The 11,841-nt window shown below is 32.0% G+C and overlaps 1 pseudogene; it reads left to right on the forward strand.

Moving 5' to 3' along the window:
* The first annotated feature begins 690 nt into the window (after positions 1 to 690).
* Positions 691 to 10,802, forward strand: LOC115974136 (annotated as a pseudogene).
* Positions 10,803 to 11,841: the final 1,039 nt, after the last annotated feature.

The following is an 11,841-nucleotide window of genomic DNA, read 5'->3' on the forward strand; positions in this document are numbered from 1 at the left end:
AAACAAAAAACAAAAAGTTTTTTTTATTTGATTGACTCAATGGATAAGAAAAATGATCTATGTCCACCAAAGACGAGTTCGGGGTCAAATTATGTTGTGGGAAGGTGTGAGGTACTCACGTATGCCGAATGCATGAGAATAAAATAGGCATGATAAGGCATTCCGACTTATTTTGGCAATCATGTACTTGAATGCCCTGGAGGCCAAAAAAATATGTACTAAAACTAGGCTCACTTAAATAAGTCTTAATAAGTTTTTCTTATTTGTTTTTCTTTTTTTGTTAAGTGAAGACAAAAGATGAGTGGATGACAGATTATACCTTCTAATATAATCCAATTTTTATCTTAATAGAGTATGAATAGATAGACCATTAAAAAATTAAAAATAATATGAGTGTTTTGAAAACATGATTAAAAATAAAATAGAAAAAATAAATTTTTATGCTAAAATAGATTAATTTTTTCTCGAGTTGATGTGGACGGTCTAAGTTTGTAATTTAGAGGGTATCTATAAATTTACGTGGTACTTAAAATGTCAAACAATCAGTTGAAAGACAGCTATGATCACTTACATTAGCATGTCCTTTTCCATTTTTTTCCTTTCGTCTCTATCTTTTTCTTTTCTAAATAAATTAGATTACGTAATGCTCCTCTATAAAAACCAGCAGATTATACCTAGTGCTACACGAAATGCCAAAATCAATTATGGCATTTCGAGGATATCCAGACTTAGGCCTCCTAGTTCTTCTTGCCTTATTGATTAATGTCATTGCTGTTTCATCAAGTCATGACACTTCATTCAACCGGACCAGTTTTCCCAGAGGTTTTATTTTTGGGACAGCGTCAGCGTCAGCGTCTTATCAGGTAACTAAGTCTCAATTTTCTCTATGTTAATTTGTATTATAATTTTTATTTTTCAAATGTCTTGGGATGTGAAGCATATGATCAATATTATTATGTGCACATGTGCGTTCTTTCAAATTTGCAGTAGAAAACTCTTTCCTTCCCCATGAAGCTGAAACTGTATTGGGAATTCCTCTTAGTCCTAGGCTTCCTAAAGACTCCATAGTGTGGGCTTGGACTCCTAATGGCTGTTTCACTGTGAAGAGTGCTTACTGGGCAGCCCAGAAGTTGGTGCCGAAGCTAAGTAAGCATGGAGAAAGAGGGGAAAGTTCAGATGGGTCGAAATCTAAAGCCATTTGGAAGCTCATTTGGAACTTGGACTGCCCAAACAAAATTAGGCACTTCATGTGGAGGGCGTGCAAAAAAATTCTCCCAACAAAGTTTAGACTAAAGTCGAAAGGTGTGGAGGTGGAAACTAGCTGTGATGTGTGTGGAAGAGATGAAACTGTCAGCCATATACTGTGGGGATGTAAAACAGCAGCAAAGGTTTGGAGTGCAACAAAAATAAAGCTTCCCCTTTTGCCTGAGCCTTGCTTGGACTTTGAGGAGGGAAATAAGGGAGACATGCCCGGCGGTTGATTGGGTTTTGTTTGCAATTATGGGTTGGAGTTTATGGAGTAATCGGAACAAACTCAGACATGAAGGGAGTGGAAAAACAGTAGCTGAAATGGTAAGATTCACAGCAGAGTGAGGCAGACTCATCAAGTTAATCCCCGGCCTCCCAATTCAGGTATGCCCTCATGGAATCCTCCTAGTCTCGGCTGGTACAAGATCAATACAGATGGAGCTGTTTTCGGGAGTATTGGTTGTTGTGGAGTAGGTGTTGTGATCAGAAATGAAAGGGGCCAGCTGATGGGCTCGATGAGTAAACGCATGGAGCTGCCTTTGGGTGCATTGGAGACGGAAGCTAAAGCCGTGGAGGAGGGGATACAACTGGCATGGGATCTTGGACTCAAAGATATCATCATTGAGAGCGACTCGCAGATTGTGGTGAATGCTCTGCGAGGGCAAGGTCCCATTCAAAGCTCCATAAGGAAGGTAATTGAAGGCATTGAATGGTCTCTGAGGCAATTTAGTGCGTGGAAGGTTGTCCACACTAGAAGGGGTTGCAACAAGGCAGCTCACATATTGGCAAAATATGCCAAAGGTTTAGATGATTGTATTGTTTGGGTAGAGGATACCCCCTTAGTTATTAAGGACCAAATACAATGTGATGTAATCAATTTGAACTCTGTTCTGGATTAATGAATGTTTATTGAGTGTTGTTTATCAAAAAAAAAAAATTGCAGTATGAAGGTGCAGCAAAAGAAGATGGTAGAGGACCAAGTATATGGGACACCTACACTCATGAACATCCAGGTCTCTTTTTCTTTCTCTCCCCAACAATATGAAACTCGAAAGTATGAATTACCAATGAAATATTGTGCAATATTTAGATGAAACTTAATTTCGGAAAAATTATTTCAAGTCCTCTCCACAGAATGTACAACAGTTAAATCATTGATTTGTAACGGATGGTTTAGAGAGAATTAATGAAGTGATATTTGGTAGCCTATTTTTATCTGTATTTGAATTTGAATTAGACTCATTAATCAACATATTATCAACATTGATCCATTTCAAATGAAAATAATTTTTCTTTTCATTTCAACTTAAATCAAAGCATATGGTATTAGGACCAAGCAAAATAGCTGCTCAATTCTCGGTACAGGTAGTGGCATTATAAAAATCTTTTTACTTCTTCCTGTTTTACACTGGATTTCACTTTTTCTGCGGAACTAGCTCTGGGAGGCTAGAGTATTCGCTCTTGCTTGCCAGAGCTTTTGTAGATTGTCAAAACCTGTCGGCCAAATTAGTATTGTAAAGCTCATGAAAATTTTGTATTTAATTTTAACCATCTTCTAGATTACGAAAATTTTGGTGTAATATTTAATTTTAACCATGAAATAATTCATTTTTATCTAGGAGGATCTTAATGTTTTGTATTTAGTCAAAACCTTTGTAGCTCCACTGGTTGATATTCGCCGATATTTCCAAAAGAGATATTTAGAAGTACAAAGTTTTGGTCCAAACATGTTTGGAGCGTTGGGCTTCAATCGCCAATAAGAAGATGACATTTGTCCTAATTATGTGCAATGTATATGACTAACTTAGCTCAACCAACCAAGTGAGTTATGCACATTGTACATGACTGGACACATGTCATCTTTCTATTAGTGGTTGGATCCTTAGACTAAGCATGTTTGAAATCAAACCTTTTCCCATTCACAATTCAAATTTCCTATTCTTGGACTATCAAATTACCATTACTTTAAATGTCATTTGATATTTGTGTTTATGGTTGTTTATGCGTAAGCCAATGATTCAATTTGTTGTAATTAATAGTATTTATAAGTGTGTGAAAATTCAGAGCCAAACACCGATAGTCTAATTTAGTAAGCCAAAATTCTATTTCTTTCACTTTTATTTATTTTCTTGGTTGATACATTAGTAAGCCAAGACTTTTTTTTTTTTTTTTTGAGATTTTTAATTTATGGTGTCATCTCTTGATGATAGCTTTTTATTATTAGACAAAGACACCAATCGGTTTTTAATATAAGCAGGAATTGAATCCCAAATCTCTTATTCAACCATTAGAGACTTTACCAATTAAGTTAACTGAAACCTATTTATAAGCCAAGACTTATGCAGTCAAAGTAAATGTCACATTTTAGTACTCTTTCTTTCACTTTAATTTTTTTTTTTTTTTGGTTGATAAATTAGTAAGCCAAGACTCATGCAGTCATGCATGAAGTAATTAAATGTGGCATTTTAGTATAGAGTCTATAGACTAATTAGTAAACGCTTGAAATTGGACATCGTTGTTAGTAAAATAATAACTCTCCCTTATATGGCCTAATTTGAATATAAGGGAATTCATTGTCTTAGTGTGGAATGGTAAATTCAAAAAACTGACGGGAAATGGATCATTATTGAGATTCTTTAAAATTATTAGGGTAATTTCATTAAAAGATTCGAAAACTTTTTAACAATAAGTCGTATAGATTTTGCTCCACTATTAATAAGTTAAAACTTTTAAATAAATATAAAAATAATATTTATTTAAATATTGATGACTTAACAAGATCTATGACAGAGTTTGAGGATACTTGTCCCCAATTGATTTTTAAAAAAGAAAAAAGAAAGAATTAGAAGAAGAAGAATGTAAAATGTCACATTCCTATCTTTTTGTATTTATTTTTCTTCATTTTCTCCTCTCTTCCTTCCTTTCTTCCATAACTGAACTCCAAACTAGAAATAAGTTGTATATGTTATGGTTGTGACTCGTGAGGCTTAAGTACTAGTTCCATTTCTCTTATGGCTCTTAAATAGTAAAAGAAAAAATAGAATCCTTTGGTATTCTCTAAATACATTATTAACTTACAATGAAATTGCAGAAAGGATAACGGATAGAAGCACTGGAGATGTAGCTAACGATCAATATCATCGCTACAAGGTATATATGTTGTTTCGTGTTCATAATTAAAACTGGAAAGAAAACCACTCATATTAATTGGAAATTAATTACCAAGAGTTTTGTTGTACAATTACATAGTTTGATAACCGAGGGTTCAAGTGCCCATGCACGCAAACACACACACATGCACATGTATATATATTCTGAAGTATGAAAAAAAGAAAAGAAAAAAAAGAAGCAAAAAGTTGTCCAAGAAAACTGCTTTGATAACCAGAAGGGAAAAGCGTTACACAGTAATACAAAATTGAGGGATTCATTCTCCCCAATTTTTTTAACCAAGTTAACATCACATTTGTTTATACCGACTTTTATCTTATCCCACAATTTTAGCTCACGGCATTTTGAATGTTATCCAAAACTTTTTCTTTTTAATTTCACTGAATTTCAATTGATAGTGGACCTTTTATTATTTTTAATCAAAATAATTTTTTAGAAAAAATAACTAATTGTCCTTGTACCGTACTCAAACACTAAAAGCCTTTACCATATATTTTTTTTTCTCCTTCATCTCTTTGACCATTTTGTTTCATACTACGGTTTTTTTTCTATCAACCCAAATTTGAATTCTTTGAAGAAAAGAGAACAAAAAGGTTGAATTCTAAAATTTTTCTAAAAAGCAAACAAGGTAGTGAAATTCTTCATTCCAGATTTTTCCAACAATTTATATATGTTTTGTGATTATACTTTGCAGAAAGATGTTCAAATTATGGAAAAGATGCATTATATGCATACAGATTCTCAATCTCATGGAGTCGAGTACTACCAAGTAAGATAATCTTTTTCATAATCCCATAAAAGTTTAGATCCATCCAATGAAAAGGACATAAAAATGAGTAACATCAAGTACACTTCTTAGGTGGAATGGAATGGTTATTGTTTTGTGACTATATTATGTTTTTAACAATCTCATTTTTTAATCTAATTATTTCAAAAGGAAAACTAAGTGGTGGTGTGAATAGGGAAGGAATCAATTACTACAACAAGCTCATCAATAGGCTTCTACGCAAAGGTTAGGATTCAATATTAAAATTCCAAAATATCAAGAACTTATTTTACATTTTATAATTTACACTTTATTTTTCTATTACTGAATGCAGGTCTACAATCTTCCATTGGGATCTTCCCCAAGCGTTAGAAGATGAGTATGGTGGTTTCCTAAGTCCACACATTGTGTAAGTGAATGATTCACCAAAAATTTACCCAAAAAAAGAAGAAGAATTTACCAAATAATCTATGCATATTCTCCATCCCATTATAGATGTTTTATGTATATATTGACTGTATCATATATAATAATGATTTTAAACAACTACCATATATAGTTAAAAAGAAAAAAGAAAAATTGAGGACATTTATATTAAGTGATAACCTACTATTTGTGTCAAAACCTAAAATTATTAATTTAACCATTATTTTAACAATTCTATATATGGCTTTCAAATCCCCTTAATAAGTGGGGCCCAACTCAATGATGGAACCTAATCAAGGAAGTCAATTCCGTATCGTACTGGCCAGTACAACCAGTATATAACATATTGGCTAGTGCACCGGTACAAGTACACCCCTTGTTTCGTACAGGAAAAAATAACGGTTGTACATTTATATTAAGTGATAACCTACTATTTGTGTCAAAACCTAAAATTATTAATTTAACCATTATTTTAACAATTCTATATATGGCTTTCAAATCCCCTTAATAAGTGGGGCCCAACTCAATGATGGAACCTAATCAAGGAAGTCAATTCCGTATCGTACTGGCCAGTACAACCAGTATATAACATATTGGCTAGTGCACCGGTACAAGTACACCCCTTGTTTCGTACAGGAAAAAATAACGGTTGTACCGGCGAAATCCAGCTGTTTCAGCCAGTAAAGATGTTTTGGACCGGTACAAACAAGAAGAAAAAGAAAAATAAAAGGAAGAAGAAGATGAGAAAAATGGGTCTGTGACTCATTGACTTGGTGCCTAATGACTGAGATCCCATTCCTCTCCATTGTAGCTGCCACTGCAACTTCTTTATTCTCCTTCTTCTTCTTCTTCTTCTTCTTCTTCTTCTTCTTCTTTTTTCCTGTGTCTTTGGTTTCTTCACTGCTAATGCACTACAATTGTGTGCTTTCAGCTTTGTGTCTTTCAAATTTTCTTATCTACTCCCTCCGTCCCACTTTGTTTGTCCTCTATTCTATTTAGGAATGTCCCAAAATATTGTCTTGTTTCTAAAAATAAAAGTCATTAATTTACTAATGTTCCTATTATATCCCTATTAATTTACTAATTCAATTTTTTTATAAATTTATTTAAGGGTAGTTTTGGAAACTTATACATTTTTAAAATATAGACAAGATAATAAATGATGTTTCCTTAAAAAGTTTGATTTTTCAAACAGGACAAACAAAGTGGGACGGAGGGAATAATATTTAGTCAATGATGCCAGATGGTTAGGTGGAACTATGAAATGCTCAAAAGTGTTGAACATTTGTCAAACTTGTTTTTAGTATCAATTCATTTCCACCAACCACGTGGCCCATGCTCTTAACTTTTTGTTTGCCCCTATACTTTCTTTTTCTTTCATTACCAAGGTGTTAGGCACATGTACTGAGGTATATATACAATATTTTTTTTTTGAAAAGGAGGTATATATACAATATTATTATTATTATTAATGTTAAGTAAATTGATGGGACTTGTTTTTAACTTGCCACCCCAGTAGTAACCCACGCACCCACAATCATGTAGAGGGATATAAATATAAATATAAATGTATATATATATATATATATATATATTATATAACTACAATGATACACACTAAAATATATTTACGCTGTTGGTTTCTCCTTTTTTTTTTTTTTTTTTTTTTTTGATGAACTTCTTGGTTTCTCTAAAGTATATATTATTATTGTTGTTATTGATTAGATGAGTGACATAAATTTATCATTTTAAAATTATATATATATATATATATATATATATATTAGCGATAATCTTGAAATGGTATACTGGTATTGACCAGTACTCGAAATATATCATACTGCTGGCTAAACCGGTACAGCCTCAAGTACGGAATTGAGTTCCTTGAGCCTAATAGGTGAAATTTTTAATTTTAAAAAAAAAAATGGGACATTGAGTGGAGAGACAAGTTCAAACTCAATACCATTATAAAATTAGTAAGTCACCATTTGTCCCAAAAATGTTAAACTATCAAGAAAAAGTGAATTTATTTAGCGATTATTCTAACATGTGCATCTACTATTCAGTAATGTTTTCCGGGACTACTCGGAACTTCTCTTCAAGGAATTTGGTGATCGGGTAAAGCATTGGATCACACTAAATGAGCCACGGACTTTCAGCAATAATGGTTATGCAGGGGGATCATTAGCACCAGGTCGATGCTCTGCCTGGCTAAATCTAAATTGCACTGGCGGGAATTCAGGAACAGAGCCATATTTGGTGACACACAACCAACTGCTTGCTCATGCAGCCACTGTTGAAGTGTATAAGAAAAAATATCAGGTTCGACTTTCAAAATTTTAACATATTAAATTTATAATTAAAAAAAAAAAAAAAACACCCTAAATATACATGTTTGGTTTTCAAATGATACAGTTTCACATAAATAGCAATTTCTAAAACTAATTTGAACAATGATAATGAAGTTTAACTTAGATAAATATAAGAAATCCCTTGAATAAGCTTTGATTGTAAAAAAGATGTTCACCATGCAGGCAGCACAGAAAGGTGCAATAGGGATAACGTTACCGAGTTACTGGATAATGCCACTGTCTGATACAGAGAGTGACCGCGGGGCTGCGCTACGTTACCTTGATTCTATGTTTGGATGGTAAGTTCTGCTTGATGGATTTTATTTTACATTTTATAATTTAATCCTTTCCGTTTGGAGGATGTAATTAATGGGTACAATTTGTTAATTTTACCCATATCACTAAATTTCTCAACCCAAATGAAGGCAAAATCAAAAGTAGATCTCCCAATGATTAATTATATATTGAAGTCGGGCAAGATCCGGAAATTTTGCTTGGGGGTAGGTAGCACTTATATATATATAAATATATATATATATATATATTAAGATAAAGTCTTGAATTTTTTTAAATACTAAAATAAGTTTTTCACAAAAAAAAAAAAAAAATCATTATTCATAAGTATAGTGAATATACAAGTTATCAAAATACTTAGGTCAACTAAACAATCCTAAAAAGAACTTAATATATTTTTATATTCTAATAAACATACAAAAGTTATCTAATTTGATATTGTATCAATTAAAAAAAAAAATCACTCTTTGGACTTTAGAGGGCTAACTCATTTTTATAAAGAGCTATTTAAAATCAAATGATATCACGCCAGCAGTATCAAAATTTAATAAGTGAAAGACATGTTTGCAAAAAATAATTATCCACTAATAAATGAAAGACATGTGTTAGTGGGTAGTTATTTTTTGCACACATATCTATCGTTTATTAGATTTTAATATTAATAAAGTGGTGGTATTATTTGATACAAAATACTATTTCCATTTCATTAAAAAAAAAAAAAAATACTGTTTCCATTTGGACAAACGTTTTCCAATTAAAAATTTATTGAGAAAAAACCAAGAAGTCTGCTTTGAGAAACTTCCCTAGCTTGTTTAAATGACCTAAATTTTCTTTTCTTTTCTTCTTTCCGTTTTCGTTGTTGTTTAACTCAGTTGTGCATTTGGCAAATCCAACCAAAAGAAAAAAACCATTTAAGGTTTTTGAGGTGAATTTGATGGACTATACCATGACCAATTTTTTTTCTTCCTTTTTATTATAATTTTAGCAAATAAGCAATCACCAAAATGCATGCATCCAAAATCACGCTATTTCTTCTAATTTTCTTTTTCGTTAAGATGAAATTGTCACTTTCAAACTAAATATCACACCACCTTTTGGTTGGCTTTCTTTAGAATTTTTTCAACTAATGTATGTAAAAATTTAATAGATTTACAATATGCATAAATTTTAAATTTTCTATTGTTTTTGCAAGTGTATGGACCCATTGACAAATGGTGATTATCCGCATAGCATGCGATCTCTCGTTAAAGACCGATTACCCAAGTTCACCAAAGAGCAGTCCAAGCTGGTAAAAGGGTCGTTTGATTTTATAGGATTAAATTACTATACAGCTTATTATGCAACTTATGCCCCTCAACCTACTGGTGATAGAGCAAGTTACGTGACAGATGCTGTCGCTAATCTTACTGGTAAGTACAAATTCAACACTTGCAGCCATGCTTATGAGTTTCTTATTTATCTAATATGGTAATACCAACTGGGTCATTCTTTTTCTTGTCTTTGCACTTTGCAGCTTCACGGAATGGGATCCTCCTTGGTCCAGCGGTACGTACTAGCTAGCTAAATACATTTCAACATTTTTGTTCTAGTAGTTAGAGGAAAAATAAACAATTTTTTTTTTTTTTTTAGTATATTGAAAGTACTCAATGGCCTAGCATTCTAGAAAGTTCATAAAGAAAATAGTAAAGCTATTATCAATTTTACAGGAACAAAAATTATAAAGTGTCGAGGTAATGAATATGATTGATGTCATATCAATGATACGATTATATAAATATACACACACACACACACACACATATATATATATATATATATTCTATCTTGCAATTAAAGATAATCACATCATGTTGCCTTATGTTAGTATCCCTTAAAAATCCCAGACTGCTTCAAGTTGGCTTTATATTTTTCCTAAAGGAATTCGGGAGATTTTGCTGTATATAAAGAGGAAGTACCACAATCCACTAATTTATATCACCGAAAATGGTAATTTCCTCTAACTCCTTTTTTTTTTTTTTTTTTTTTTTTTTTTTTTTTTTTTTTTTATCCCGTAAGCTCATGAAAAATTGGAATGTTATTGCTAGTTATGAGATTTCCATTTGAAGCTAAATTCTCCCAACTATATTTGTAGGAGTGGGTGAGTTCAATAATGCTACTTTGTCACGTAAGGAATCCCTTGCTGACCAACAAAGACTTGAGTATCATCGTGACCATCTTTGGTATCTTCTTAGGGCAATCAAGTAAGTGCTCTCTCTCTCTCTCTCTCTCTCTCTCACACACACACACACACACACAAATTATAGAATTCTAACTGGATTTCACTTCTTTCTTTGGTATATATAGGGAAGGCGCTAATGTTAAGGGATACTTTGCATGGTCATTGTTGGATAATTTTGAGTGGTCCTCAGGTTACACTATTCGATTCGGACTAAACTTTGTAGACTATAAAAACGGGAATAAAAGATACCCTAAACATTCAGCCCGTTGGTACAAGAAGTTCCTCAAGAAGTAGACACAGACTATGCTGAAATTATGAACTATCTATTAGCATTGGGTTATCTTTAAACAATATACTGAATATATTTTCTTTTCCATTTGTACGCTCTTCAAATTATGTAATCGGTATAGAGCTCATGACTCCAATGCAGAAATGATTGTTAAATAATATATAATTTTATATATACTACATAGAAAACACTCCAACTGTTTTGAATTCCAAGAAAAGAAATTGCTAGAACTATTATAAATTTTACTATATAAACCTTATAAAATAATGTCTCAAGAATATAATTAATGTCATTTAAAAAACATATTATGTGAATATTTAAATAGCTTTTGTTAATGGTTCATTTGTGCATATGTTAAGGAGGAATTTAATGGATCCCATTGCAAAAAAATAAAAAATAAAAAATCTTTAGCTAATAAATATGTAACTGTACCAAAAAATGTGATTGATTATAATTAAAAATTGAACGTTAACTATTGTCTTCAGACACTCATTAATAGGACTTTATTTAAATGATATTTTTTGGGATTTGTGACTTATTAATTAATAAGCATCTCTAACATGCTTCACCTCTTCCAAAAAAAAAGCATTTTTGTCTCATATTTTTCTTTTTTTTTAAAAACAATTTTTTTTTAATTTTATAAAAAGAGTTTAAAAAAAAATGGATACTAAACATAACTTCTTTTATCAATATAAACAAACTAGTAAAACTGAAAAGTTTGATTTTTTGCTGACCTTATGAGAGCTTGCCAATTCAACTTCGAAAGTCCCACAAATTTTCACATCACCAATATATATTGAAAGTTCAAAAACGTGTATAAACACCCTTGAACGTTTAGACCCCCAAATTACAACTTAACCAATTCAAGCAATATGTCAAACAACAAGTGTGCGGAAACTTAACATAAGCTATAATATGGAATTGGTTAAAAACTATCTAAGCTAAAACAAAATACAATCCACAGCAGATAATAAAAAGGTAAAGATAGAGAGGAAGGAGGATGCAAACACAAAGACAACACGCGATGTGTTATCGAAGAGGAAACCGAAGCCCTCGGCGTAAAACCTCTCCGCCGCCCTCC

Source organism: Quercus lobata, chromosome 1 (genome assembly GCF_001633185.2).
Source record: "Quercus lobata isolate SW786 chromosome 1, ValleyOak3.0 Primary Assembly, whole genome shotgun sequence".
In the NCBI taxonomy this organism is placed as follows: Eukaryota; Viridiplantae; Streptophyta; class Magnoliopsida; order Fagales; family Fagaceae; genus Quercus; species Quercus lobata.